Source organism: Coenobita brevimanus, chromosome 100 (assembly GCF_032717465.1).
Source record: "Coenobita brevimanus isolate Jiangsu-jjx chromosome 100, ASM3271746v2, whole genome shotgun sequence".
In the NCBI taxonomy this organism is placed as follows: domain Eukaryota; kingdom Metazoa; phylum Arthropoda; class Malacostraca; order Decapoda; family Coenobitidae; genus Coenobita; species Coenobita brevimanus.
In genome coordinates, this window is record NC_137053.1 from 9,033,416 (window position 1) to 9,048,665 (window position 15,250).

The window sequence follows — 15,250 nt, forward strand, 5'->3', positions numbered from 1 at the left end:
CAAAAATAAGTTTGTTTTTGTTTTTTTTGTTTTTTTGTTTTTTGTTTTTTTTTACATTTTCTTCCGCCTACAGCCTGGGCCTTGGTTCAGTTTGGCCCAAAATTTTATCAGGTAATCAGAAGGTCATGGCCCATCATCCCCGTAATTTTAGTCCAAATTGCACCCATAGGTTTCACGTAAAAATGTTTACAGGCAGACGGACAAACAGACAGACAGAGTGAAAACCATACCCGTCCCCGACCCCCTCCAGGGCAGGGATGGATAATAAGAATAAAAATAAAATACAACAACAACAACAACAGTAATAATAATAATAATAATAAAATAATAATAATAATAATGATGATGATAAAAATGAAACACCGAGAATTCGGGCCCTATGCTACCGATGCAAAGCCTCGCTCAGTATGCCTCCATCAAGCCTTGTGCGTGGACTCGCCATACAGCCTCGATGACCTTGATGATCTAATTACTTCATTATCCCTTCATACTGTATCACTGACAAATATTTGGTCAAAATCCGTGGAGGGATTCGGGAGATACCGTGCCCACATGGATGATATAACTTGACCTCATATGACCTTGACCTTGACCCCTTGACCCTGCTAACCTAAACATTCCATTGTCCCTTCATACTGTATCAGTGATGAAAGTTTGGTCGAAATCCGTCTAGGGGTCCAGGAGATATCCCACCCACAAGGGAGCTGACTGTAGCACCAGTTGAGCAGGACGGTACTCCCAAGGTGGATGAAAAGCTGATGACATTGAGTGCTGAAGCTCCCGTTTCATCAGCCCTCAGACTAGCTCCTGACCGTTCCCCTTTGCTGGACTTTTCCAGTGGTTCAGTAGCAAAGAGAGTTGGCCAGCATGTCCTCTGATACAGGTTCCTCTAATTGTCAACACCATGCTACATGCACATTACACACTTCACTTCCAATTCAGAATTTAACAAAAATATCCGGCATCTAATAATCAAGCCTCGGAGTACCCAGGATGGGGACCATGAAAGCCCCCATTATCTGCTTTTCTCCTGCTGATGACCGAGCGAGATGCCTGGAACCACTATATTGACCCATGTCTTCATTTCTGCAACATTTGTGGCCTTTCTCTAACTTTCTCTATGTTGAGCACCACCTTTTCTCCTCTAAACCTCACCTTCTCTTCTTAATTGAGACTCAGCTGTCTGAGATGACTGACAGCAAACCTTTCTCTGTATCCTCCTACTTTCTCTATACTCATTCCAAAGCCAAAGGTGGCTGTTGTGTATATGTATGCAACGACATAGCTTGCTCTGTTGTTCCTGAACTTGAATCTTCTGAATTTTTACTCTCTGGTTTGGCTTTCCTGTCATTCTCTAATCAAATATATCTGTGCTGTTTACTTATCCCCTAATTCTCTTGGCAATGGAAAATTCTTCGACTATCTTACTTCTAAAATGGAGCACATCCTATCCATTTCTCCTTTATCTGAAATCTCTATGCTAGGAGATTTCAATGTTCACCACAACCACTGGCTCTCCTCTTCTTTCACTGATTCACCTGGTGAACAAGCCCACATCTTTTCCAACCGTAATTACTTAGAGCTTGTACAGCACCTTCCCCATATCCCTGACTACCTGGGAAAGAGTTCCAACATATATGACCTCTTCCTTACAACTAATCCTTCCACTTACACCGATAATTTTCCTCTCCGTAGGGCCCTTCCGATCACACACTTATCACCTTAACCTGTCCTATTGCTCCAGTACGACCTGTTGACCCTATAAAGAAGTAGTGGCTGTGGCATTTTGGAGCTGCTGATCAGAGGGCTCTCAGGCAGTACTTCTTTCATTTTCCATGGAATGATTATTGTTTCCATGGCCGAGAGCCATCTAAGTGTCCATTGCACATTACGGAGGTTATTCTCTCAGGCATGGAAACATACATTTCTTTCTCATGTCCTTTGACTAATGCAAAAAAAAAAAAATGGGTTTAATCACGTTTGTTCTAATGCTATCCAGGAGAAGGAGAATGCCCACAGGTGCCGGAGGCAACCCACTCCTTAATCTCATCTCTTTTATGTTTCTGCCCGGAATCGTGCAGTCTGTTCTTCACTCAGCTAAAAATAATTTCATTTGTACTATATGTTCTGAAAGCTACAGTTCGAATTTTTTCCTCCCCTTCTGTCACCTTTCCAAAAACCTTTCTAACAACTTTACCTTATCATCCTTCCCTCCTCTTTTCCACTCTGATGGTTCTGTAGCTATTCTTCCACTGATAAAGCAGAACTCTTCTCTCAGACATTCTCCTTGAATTCCACCTCAGACGATTCCGGTGCTATTTCTCCATCACCTCCCCCGTGACTTCCTCATGCCTGACATTAAAATTTCTTCAGTTGATGTATTTTCTTCTATCATTGGTCGGAATACTAACAAGGCATATGGACCTGATGGGGTCCCTCCTGTTGTCCTCAAGAACTGCTTCTATTTACACCTTGCCTAGGTAAACTCCTCCACCTTTGTCTATCAACTTGTACCTTTCCTTCTTGCTGGAAGTTTGTTCTCATTCAGCCTGTCCCAAAGAAGAATGAATATTCCCAGCCCTTTAACTAGTGCGCAATTCCTTTAACATCCTGTATTTCAAAATTTTTCGAAACTATTAACAAAAAAAAAAGCATCTTTCATATCACAGTCTTCTTTCAGAGCGTCAGTATGGGTTCTGCCAGGGACATTTCACTGGTAATCTCACCTACCTTTCAGACTCCTGGTCATCCTCCTTTCGGGACTTTGGTGAAAGCTTTGCCATTGCACTTGACATCTGAAGGGCTTTCGATCGAGTCTGACATAAATCTTTAATTTCCAAACTGCCTCCTTACAGTTTCATTCCTTCGTCCGTGCCTTTAGCTCTAACTTCCTTTCAGATCATTCTATAGCTGCTGTTGTGGACGGCCACCGTTCTTTTCCCAGAGCTATCAACAGTATTGTTCCTCAGGGATCTGTCCTATCACGAACTCTCTTCCTTTTATTCACAAATGACCATAGCTGTGCATCTAACTCTATCCACTCTTGCGTTCATGACTCCACTCTTCACTTCCCATAGCGTCCATCTCACCCGTTACTTAACAAACAAGTTATGAAGTTATGGCACACCTAATGTCTGACTTGGCTCATATCTCTGTTTAGGGTAAAAGTATTATTGTTGTTTTTAATGCACCAAAAACACTGTTCTTACATCTCTCAACCCGACATAATTTTTCACAGGGGTACCCTCTAATTAATAACAATATTCAACCCATTCCTGCATCATCCTTATACATACTTGGAGTTCCATTCCCTCGGGATTTATCTTGGCAAAAACATATCACTTCTTTTGTAAAATCTGCTTCCAAGAGATTAGGTGTGCTAAGCCGACTCCCTGCCATCTTTATCCCTGCCCAGTTGTTGACTTTATATATGGGTTTTATTCGCCTATGTGTAGAGTACAGCTTTCATGTGTGTGGAGGCTCCCCACGTACAGCTCTTCTCAACAATGTGGAGTTAAAGGCTTTTCGTCCCGTTAACTCTTCTCCTCTCAGTGGCACCCTTCAACCTCTGTCTCATCGCCGCACTGTTGCATCTTTATCTCTTTTCTATCTTTACTTCAATGGTCACTGCTCCTCTGAGCTGTCTCCTTGCATTCGTCCACCAATACGAAGGACGCGAAGCACCCGTCTAGCAACAAACTCTCATCCCTTTTTTGTTCAACTCACTGAATTAAGACTGAACCGTTACTCCCAGTCCTTAATGTATGCAACAGGTGAACTCTGTAACTATCACCCTCTGTATTTCCTACTGCCTGTGATCAGTCTTTCAAACGCAGTGTGTCAAGGCACCTCGAAATGTGCGGACCTTGAATTTGGCTCTCTGTTATCTTGTTTTTCTTTTTTTCCTGGAGGGAACAGTTTGTAGGCTCTTGGCCTTTGGTTCCTGCTTCCTTGCATGAAAATAATAATTCGACCCCATGTGACCTTGACCTTTGACCTCGACCTAGCTGACTTATTCGGTTCATCATCTCTTCATTCTGCGTAACTGACAAAAGTCTGTGAGATATCCGTAAAGGGGTTCAAGAGATATCGTGCCCACGATAGTGTTACGGCCAGACGGACCCACGCAAACAAAGACGTACAGACCAATCTCTTAATAACTCCTGCGCTATCGGTGGGCAGAGACATAATGATAATAATAATAATATGATGCAGATTAATGTCAGTCTTAGAAGGAGATGGAGGGATAGGATAGGAGTGACAATTGACGACAATTTGTGGATAAGCAGTTGTTTTGAGAAGGGACAGAAAACTTTTAAAATTCTTTTCAAGAAGATCTTCTCCACCGTATACAGTGCCGGGTTAGAAAAAGGGAAATTGAGCAAATACTTGTACCTCTTGTGTTTTTTCAACATAGCATACTAGGATTTTTGTATTATTTTTTGCCTGCGCTTCACTTAAACGTGAGTCCAGTCAACTGGCAACTAAATCTGTCCTTCTCCCATAATGCTTGGTTATAAACGTGCCACCAGAGATAATGCTCCATTCCCACCCTTTTCCTCTCCAACAGCATACTGGAAATAAAAAGGGTAAATACAAAACATCTTATATGGCGCTTTTCCGAGATCATTCGACTTTGTTCCCTTTTCGTTTGTCTCCTGCTGAATATAACCAAGCTTTAGTATCAATCAAACAATCATTATTCAGGTATTTTTACTGAACTAATTAACATAATCATCGGTGGCTATATGATTCAACTTTCTTCGTGTATTACGGTCTGCACCTCCCAGCATTCCCAACTTTATCAATAACACTAATTAATTCACCAATTCAACTTTGTCTAAGGCCACAAATGTACCCTACGTGATTACGTCAATGAGAAAAGTGATATTATTATTATTATTATTATTATTATTATTATTATCATTATTATTATTATTATTATTATTATTATTATTATTATTATCATTATTATTATTATTATTATTATCTGTCCTGTAAAGGAAGATGGTAACATTTTGGGAAACTCACTCAATACCGTTTCTCGCCGTTACATGAGATTCAGCCGGACTGTGTATACGTGTGTGTGTGTGTGTGTGTGTGTGTGTGTGTGTGTGTGTGTGTGTGTGTGTGTGTGATTTACCTCCTCCTAGGGTTCTTGATGAAATTAAATGAAACGTCCCATGTAAATTCGATTGAATACTGGGAAGGCTTACCAGTGAGTACAATTTTCCAACTACAATGTTTAGGCGGGTCAGCTACCATCACACTATTAATAATTCTCAGAGTAGAGAAAGGAATGTAGGTATGGTTTTGACATCTAATTACATGTTGTATAATTGACTCTCATGAGCAATGAAGTATTCTGGGAGCGAGAATTCCACAGCGCTTGTTGAGAGGGAGGGTCATCCTCCCTCTCAAAAATAAAAACTATCAGAAATAGACAAACATTGAGCACAAGAACTTCAACGATAGCCGCATACATATCAGGGGATGGGGTATGCAGTTTCCATATTTTCTCTGAATGCAGAGAATGAAGAATCACATACAGTATACCTTAATATAATGATGATGATGATGATGATGATGATTATTGTTATTATTATTATTATTATTATTATTATTATTATTATCATCATCATCATCGTCATCATCATAATTATTATTATTTGTTTTATTATCATTATTATTATTATTATAAAGCCTCTGCCTACCTATGGTGGAGGAGGCATGGCACACCATGCGTGCATGGGTGCACGCCTGCGTCCGTCCATCCGTAACACTTTTTTGGGCGCAATATCTGAAGCCATTGACAAATTCCCATCAAATTTGCCAGCGATGCAATGCAAAGAAAATTACACTGATTAGATCGGCCAGGTCAAGGGGTCAAGGGTGAATGTGATATAAGGTTGACTTAGTTTATTTTGAGGGCACGCTATTTCACCAACCCATCAACGGATTTCCATCAACATATCGTCAGTGATACAGTATGAAGGAACGATGAACTGATTAGGTCAGCAAGGTCAAGGGATTAAAGTCAAGGTCATATGGGTGTGGGTGCAATATCTGAACCCCCCGCACGGATTTCGACAACACTTTTGTCAGCGATTCAGTACTAAGGGACGATGAATTGATTAGGTCAGGAAGGATAAGCAGCGAAAGGTCAAGGTCATATGGGAGTGGGTGCGATATCTCCTGAACCTCTTGACGGATTTCAACCGAACTTTTGTCTGTGCTACAGTATGAAAGGACGATGAACTAATTCGGACAGCAAGGTCAAGGGGTCATAGGTCAAGGTCATGTGGAGATTGCTTATTTATCTGTAGTCTCAATTTAACTCCAAATGAACCATGTCATGGAGACCGTATGGCGAGTCCGTGCACAAGACTTGGTGGAGGCATACTGAGCGATACTTTGTGTCAACAGATCGGGGCCCAAGTTCTCTGCGTTTCAATTTTATTATTATTATTACTAGCTTAAAGGCTACCTTCGGCGACCTCCGCTCGATGCCAAGCAACAAACCAACAAACATACAGAAATCGGACCATTATGAAATAGATTATATTATACCATTATACTATACAATATTAGGAGTATATGGAGGGAGGAAGAGTGAGAGTATATGGAGGGAGACAGGAGAGTGATAATACAAGAAACACATCATCTTCTTGTCATGCTTGTAATTTCAACGCCGGACCAAGAACGAATCCATTCCCTCCACTCTAAACAAAAGGCCAGAAATGAGTCAAAACTCGGGAACCGGTGGCCCAACTGGTCTAGAAATTGTTTTATTCTTCAAGTTAGAGCATTTTAATGGTACCTTGCTCAAACAAAAATTTGTGCTACATGCACCATTTTTGCTGTTACAGTAAAAAACCAAGAAACCTACAAAAATACTAAAATCAGATCATTATAATATAGATTATTGTTATATATTATTATTATTTTTATTATTATTATTATTATTAAATAATAATAATAATAATTATTATCATTATTATCATTATCACCATTATTATTATTATTATTATTAATATTACTGTTATTATTATTATTACTGTTATTATTATTATTATCATCATCATCATCATCATCAACATCATCATCATCATCATCATCCTTATTGCTTGCCAGAATTGAAAGATTCGGCAAGCACGTTGGTCAGTTCCGTATGCTTGTCTGTCTGCTCTCTACAGGTCACAATTTTGCGCCAGTCGTTCTGAAAACAAAAAAATCAGAAGTAGATATCCATACTCTGGAAGCATATTGTTTTTCATCAAAATCGGTCAAAGGCCCGGGGCTAGGAGGGGGCTTGAAGCCCCTCAGTGGAAGCTGGTCCAGAAATTGTCGGGACCCACTGGGAGGCATAGGCACCGTTTTTTCAAATTAAAAAAATGGATTTTTCTTTCTACCTAACGGAAGAGAAACGTCTGGCACACCTGGCAATGCAATTTTTAGCTTTCTAAACCCTTCCTGTGCTTTGCAATGAAGCATGAAAAATGTCGCCAAATGGCGAAAACTAAGCAGACAATCGGATCCATCCGGGAAGGTGGAAAGAAAGGGTAAGAGAGGGAGAATAGGGGAGAGGGGGAAGGGAAGAGAGGAGAAGAGGAGGGGAAGAGGGGGGAAATGAGGGAAGAGGGGGGAGGGGGCAAGAGGGGGAAGAGAGGGGAAGAGGGGGAAAGGGAGGGAAGAGGGGGGAGGAGGGGGAGGAAGAGAAGAGGAAGAGGGGGTAGAGGTGCGGGAACAGAGGGGGGGAGAGGTCCATCCAACAAGTGCTTTGCCTATGGCAGTTTCATCTGTCTGTCTGCCTGTCTGTCTGTCTGTCTGTCTGTGTGTCTGCTCTCTACAGATCACAGTTTTGCGCCAATCGTTCTGAAAAAAAAAATCAAAAAGTAGATATCCATTAACCCTGGGAGTCTATTGTTTTTCGTCAAAATCTGCCCAAAACCCTGAGCTAGGTGTGGAGTTGGAACCCCTCAGTGGTCATGGGTCCGGAAATCATCGAGACCCAGTGGCCGGCTTAGGCACCATTTTTTCGTATTTCGAGAATGGATTTTTTTTTACCAAATGGAAGAGAAACGTCCGGCGCACTTGGCAGTGCATTTTTTTAGTTTCATAAACCCATCCTGTGTTTCGCAATGAAGGGTGAAAAGTTTCGCCAAATGACTGCCTTCATGCCACTTGAAACTGTGCAGACCCAATCGGATCCATCTGGCAAGGGGGGAAAGAGGGGGGGAAGAGGGGACTGGAAGGCGGGGAATACAGGAGGAGGAAGAGGGGGAGAGAAGAGGAGGGAAGAGAGGGGGGAGGAATGGGGGAAATTGGTGGAAAAGAAAGAGGGGAAGAGGGGGGAGGGAGGAAGTGGGGAGGAGGGGGAAAGAGGGGGGAGGGAGGAAGTGGGGAGGAGGGGGAAAGAGGGGGGAAGGGAGAGGAAGAGGGGATAATAGCAAGAGGGGAAGATGAGGTAGAAAGGGGGAAGAGGGTGGATCGATCCGACAAGCACTCTGCCTATGACAGTTTCATCTGTCTGTCTGCCTGTTTGCCTGTCCGTCTGTTTCTTTGCTCTCTACAGGTCAAAATTTTGCGCCCATCTTTCTGAAAAAGAAAATCAGAAAATAGACATCCATTAACCCTGGAAGCATATTGCTTTTCATCAAAATCAGTCAAAGGCCCTGGGCTAAGTGGGAGGTTGAAACCCTTCAATAGTCAGGAAGTAGTCGGGACCCACTGGCCGAGCCCTCCATGATTTTTTGAGATTTCGAAAATTAATTTTTTTCCCATACCAAATTGAAGAAAAACGTTTGGCGCACCTGACAATTCAATTTCTAGCTTCCCAAACCCATCCTATGCTTTGCAATGAAGCGCGAAAATTTTCACCAAATGTCTGCCTACAAACTGGTGAAAACTAAGCAGACACAATCGTATCCATCCGGCAAGTGCTCTGCCTATGGCAGTTTCATTATTATTATTATTATTATTAAGAACTACACATTCTGCCGAGTCCTTACTGATAATGTAGATATTTTGAGGGGAAGGGGGGCGATAAGGATTGCTTTGCAAGACCTTTCGAGATAGACACTTATAATTTTCACGAGTGATATAATACATCAGCCAAGCCTGCAGCCAAGATATTATCTTGGTGGCAGCTTGTTTTGGCTCCATTCTTCTCCCCCAACATTAATGCCTTTTTTATTTTTATTTTTTTTCATTTTGTGCTTTCCTGCAGCAGCAAAGACTGTTGAATTAATTGCTTTGTGTTTCAGTATGTAGTCATCAGTGTATACTAGTACACCTGGATTTGCTTAGTAAAAATGATCTTTACCTTGATCTCAAGGTCACAGGTCAAATCCGTAAATTTGAGTCATTCGAAAAGTCTGCTAAGCCAACAGTGATAACAAAAGTAGTTTTCGAATCCTAAAAGTGTTTTCTTTTTAAGATTTCATTACAGCAACTATGACATATTAATATTTTTTTACGCTTTATGTAAAGTTTTGAACCTGCCATCAAAATACTGTTTATATTTCAAAGACTGTACACCGTATCTTGTACAAATGTGGATTTTTTTTTTTTTTTTGGTCATTCTATTCTGAAATGGGGCATTATCATCTGGCATGAGGAGTTCTTTGATTTTTCCTTCAGCTATTTCATAATCTAGTTATTATTATTATTATTATTATTATTATTATTATTATTATTATCATTATTATTATTAAGAACTTTATGTTCTGTGGAATTCATATTGATGTGTAGATATTATTATTATTTTTTTTTTTGGGGGGGGGGCGTGAGGAAAGGATCTAGAGCAGTGGTTCTCAACTCGTTTCAGGCCATGGACCACCAGCCCAATTAAAAAAGATATCGTGGACCATTTCATTTTTGAGTAATGATAAATAAAGCATAGACAACAAACATTTTGGTTAGAAATATATTTCTTACAAACAGAATTTCGAGAAATGATATAAAATAGCAGACAGCTGACATTTTGGTCTGAAATGTATTTCTTCCAAACATAATTTCCAGGAAGTACATGAATACATATCTAACATTTTGCTGTGAAATTTATTTCTTACAAACAGAATTTTGAAATTATGAAGGAGTATACAATTAACATTTTTCTTTGCAACCAGACTTTTGGATTCTCTTCTTGCTGACAAACTTTTCAATGTTAGGAGTGGTACTTGATATTGCACAATGAATATCGCTTTCCACTGCAAGCCGATTCCTCTGTTTGGACTTAATGTGCAACAAACATGGAAATCTGCTCTCACACATGGGAGTGGATGGAAATGGCAGAAGGCATCTGACTGCATGTGTTGACAGATTTGGGTAAGTACCAGTCATACTGGAATAATCAATAGGAATAGCACAATAAAATGAATGGCCAATTATTTATTTTGATAAAATTTTTCGTACTGAAATTTCAATAAATTTAAAAATATATGCACCAATCTCCAGTTTATTACCAAATATAGTGAACGTCCTGTGGACCACCCAAAAAGTCACCACGGACCACCAGTGGTCCATGGACCACCGGTTGAGAACCACTGATCTAGAGGGCTGGCATTCTAAGACCTTGCGAGATAGAGACTTGAAAATTTCAGGAGTGATATATCTTGGCTGCAGGCTTCTTTTGCCAAAAAAAAAAATGTTTATATGTTTTTCGTAGCACTAGTGTCTTCCATGTTTTTTATTTTCAAATTTTGCTCACCTCTACCGCCAAAACTGCTTAATGGACTGATTTGCAAATGCTCCAATATGTAGTCGTCAACAAAATGCACTTGGGCCGCGTCATGCCTGATAGTACTAAATCTCAAAGTATTTGCTAGAGTTTGACCAAAGTCGGAGGAAATGTAGTGGGTCATGAGTGAACATGATTTGCCTAATATGAATGACCTTGTCCTCAATCTCAAGGACACAGGTCAAAACCCTCAATTTTTGTTTGAGTTATACGAAGTCTCTTAATGTTAGGTCCACAATGATATAAGCATTTTCAGAAGCCTAAGAGTGTCCACTTTCTAAGATTTCATAACAACAATTATGACAGATTCAAGACTGTCATTACACAGTCCTGATGAAAGACCACAGATATGATCAATGATTTCACTTTGATGACAGTCGTTTCTGCGTACATTATTTTCCAAGACTTACCGTAGTAGCTTCCCAAGTATAATGGTTTACACGGAATTGTACATGCTCGTAATTTATATACATATATATATATATATATATATATATATATATATATATATATATATATATATATATATATATATATATATAAAATGACAGACAGACAGACAGACAGACAGATAGATAGATCTTGGTTAGAACAAAAATCATATCACTTATCTCTGCACATTCAATTTATGATGTATTATTAATAAAGCATCATTTACCATAACCACTCTTTTAACTGTGCATATTTCAAAGACTGTACACTGTACCTGATGTGTAAGTGTTGATTTTTTTTTCCTTCTAATCTGGAATGTGGCATTATTAACTATAATGTGGAGTTCTTCGAATACTGCTTCAGCAATTTCAGAATTCCAGTTATTATTATTATTATTATTATTATTGTTGCTGTTGTTGTTATTTTTATTATATACTACTGCTACTATTACTACTAGTACTACTACTACTACTACTACTACTACTAGTACTACTATTACTGCTATTACAATAACTGAAGGAATACTCACCGGCATTGCCAGAATAGTCGATCATTTTTTTTTTTTTTTCGTGAGAAGGAGAGTACACACAAGGCCGGCGGATGATGGATGGCTATGCGGTGGTAAAGTCGTGGTCCGTGACATTGATTCGGACTAATCAATACAGGGCTGGTAGGGCCCTTCGGAGAGGCCGCGGAAATTGGATGCAAGTCGGCAGTATTCGATTGTGCCATGAGAGAGAGAGAGAGAGAGAGAGAGAGAGAGAGAGAGAGAGAGAGAGAGAGAGAGAGAGAATGAGGCTTGGCTAACGTTAAAAGAGTATTTGTGATACGGGAGAGATCTAAGTAAAGGTATTTGTAATATACGATAAACTCGATGCAAGCCAAGTTTTGTAATGCAATGTAACTTTTTTTCTGTGGTAAGAGTAAGTATTTTTGCTATGAAAAGACAGAATCTTCCAGGAAATATTGTGAAAATAGACTTATAACAAATTAGAGCAAACATACTTTAAGTCACCTGTATTTTCCTTGGGCTATTTTACTATTGTATAGTATTTGTATGATCTTATCTATCTAAGACAGTTTCTATCCATCTTTCGTTATATCCTCTAGCCTATCATTCTATCTATCTGTTTATCAGTGAATCAATGAAACAATCAATCAACACCCTGCCTAGGCAAACTCTTTCGCCTTTGTCTGTCAACTTGTACCTTTCCTTCTTGCTGGAAGTTTGCTCTCTTTCAGCCAGTCCCAAAGAAGGGTGACCACTCCCAACCCTCCAACTATCGTCCAATTGCTTTAACGTCCTGTATTTCAAAAGTTTTCGAGTCAATTCTTAATAGAAAAATTTTAAGGCATCTATCCTATCACAACCTTCTTTCCGATCGTCAGTATGGGTTCCGTCAGGGACGCTCCACTGGCGATCTTCTCACCTACCTTTCAGACTCCTGGTCATCCTCCTTTCGGGACTTTAGCGAAAGCTTTGCCATTGCACTTGACATCTCAAAGGCTTTCGATCGAGTCTGGCATAAATCTTTAATTTCCAAACTGCCCTCCTACGGTTTCTATCCTTCTATCTGTGCCTTCATCGCTAGTTTCCTTTCTGGTCGTTCTATAGCCGCTGTTGTAGACGGCCATCGTTCTTCTCCTAGATCTATCAACAGTGGTGTTCCTCAGGGCTCTGTCCTATCACCAACTCTCTTCCTTTTATTCATCAATGATCTTCTAAGCTGTACATCTAACCCTATCCACTCATACGCTGATGACTCCACCCTTCACCTTTCCATTCGGTTCCCGCAACGCCCATCTCAACAGTTACTTCAACAAACAAGGGATGAGGTTATGGCACACCAAATGTCTGACTTGGCTCGTATCTCTGACTGGGGTAAAAATAATATGGTTGTCTTTAATGCATCTAAGACTCAGTTCTTACACCTATCAACCCGACAAAATCTTCCACAGGTATACCCACTAATGTTTAATAATATTCAGCTTAATCCTGCATCATCCTTGAACATGCTTGGGGTTTCATTTACTCGGGACTTATCTTGGAAAAATCATATTACATCTCTTGTAAAATCTGCTTCCAAGAGATTGGGTGTGCTAAGCCGACTCCGCTTTTTCTTTACCCCTGCACAATTGTTGACTCTATACAGGGGTTTTATCCGCCCCTGTGTGGAGTACAACTCTCATGTGTGGGAAGGCTCCCCACATACAGCTCTTCTCAATAGGAAGGAGTCAAAGGCTTTTCGTCTCATTAACTCTCCTCCTCTTACTGACTCCCTTCAACCTCTGTCTCTTCGCCGCTCTGTTGCATCTTTATCTCTTTTCTATCGCTACTTTAATGGTCACTGCTCCTCTGAACTGTCTGCTTGCATTCCTCCACCTCTACGACGGGCGAGTAGCACCCGTCTGGCAGCAAACTCTCATCCCTTTTCTGTCCAACTCTCTAATGCAAGAGTTAACCGTTACTCCCAGTCCCTCATTTATGCAACAGGTCAGCTCTGGAACTGTCTCCCTCTGTCTGTATTTCCTGCTTCCTATGATCTCCAGTCTTTCAAACGCAGTGTGTCCAGGCATCTCAAAATGATCGGATCTTGAATTTGGCTCTCTATTGTATTTTGTTTTTCTCTTGGAGGGAACTGTTACTGCGGGCTCATGGCCTTTGGTTCCTTCTTCCTCGCATAAAAAAAAACAACAACAACCAGTCTATTTATCGAGCTATCTATGAATCTATTTATCTGTCTATCCATTCATTCATCTATCTGCAAATTTTACTTTATTTGCCTGTCGATTAATGTTGTATCTAGTGTTTGATAGGCCGTGGGGAAACGTCATCTACACAACATTACTATGCTCATCCATATTTCCTTTCCTTTCTTTACCTTATACAAAGATTTTCATATGATTTTCCCCGCTTTTCTTTAATGTTTCTTGATGCCCTGACTTATCATTCGTCTAAAGCGGCTGCAGAGCAAATTTACAGCAAATCTTATCATGACTCAACCACAGTGCTTCATTCTTATTCAGCCCTCCTCGGGGTGCCTATCCGTCACCTCTGAGGGACCTTCCTTTCCGTACTTCAAATTGTTTGACAATGGATTAACCCCTTTAAAACGCTTTTATATAGATAGATAGATAGATATAGCAGCCGGGGCTCAGTGGGTTAGAGCGCTCCGCTCTGACCGAAGGGTCAGAGGATCTAATCCATCCAAGGGTCATTGGTAGACATCAGGAAGGGCATCCGGTCATAAAATGCTACACGCTCCAGTCCAAAGTCTTCTACCCAAGGGCAACGCCTTAGTCCTTCGGGGATACAGGGCGTAAAACCAAATTATATATATATATATATATATATATATATATATATATATATATATATATATATGGAGCCTCTGTGGTACAGTTGTAGAGTGTGCATGTTGTACATGGGAGAATAAGGGTTCGCGCCCCACCAGGGTAATAAACTTTGGGAGTGCTCTTCCGGTCTCATACTGCTTTGGCGGGCATCAAGAGTGTTGTGACTGAACCAGTGTCGCATACTATAAAGTATGTTTGCATCCAGTCTGCTTGCGCAGGCCGATTACACTTCGTTCACAGACTACACACACATCCAAAGCCACTCCAACACTACAATCACACAAGCACTTCTCACCCTACATACAATCTCTACCAGTCAGTCTAAGCCACTTGGTAGAGATACATTGGCTGTATCGTCCCCACTTCGGTCGGGATAGGCCGATCCTGCAGTGGACACTCAAACGGATGAGAGTATATATATATATATATATATATATATATCTATATATATATATATATATATATATATATATATATGTCAGGTGCCGGTAAGGGGATGGGTCTATTATGATGTGGCAGGGGTAAACCAGCTCTGCTGTCGGGCCCTGCTGCGGATGTCACTGATTGCACTGCGCAGTTGACCCTTGTGTGGTGTGATGCGGTGAGGATCTGTTCCTTCTCCCCTTTGGGGCTAAGATGCGAATGAATGTGTTTGAATGGATGAGTAATGGGGAGTGTGTCGTCCTGTCTCGGCAACCTCCCTTTCCTTGGGGGAAGCGG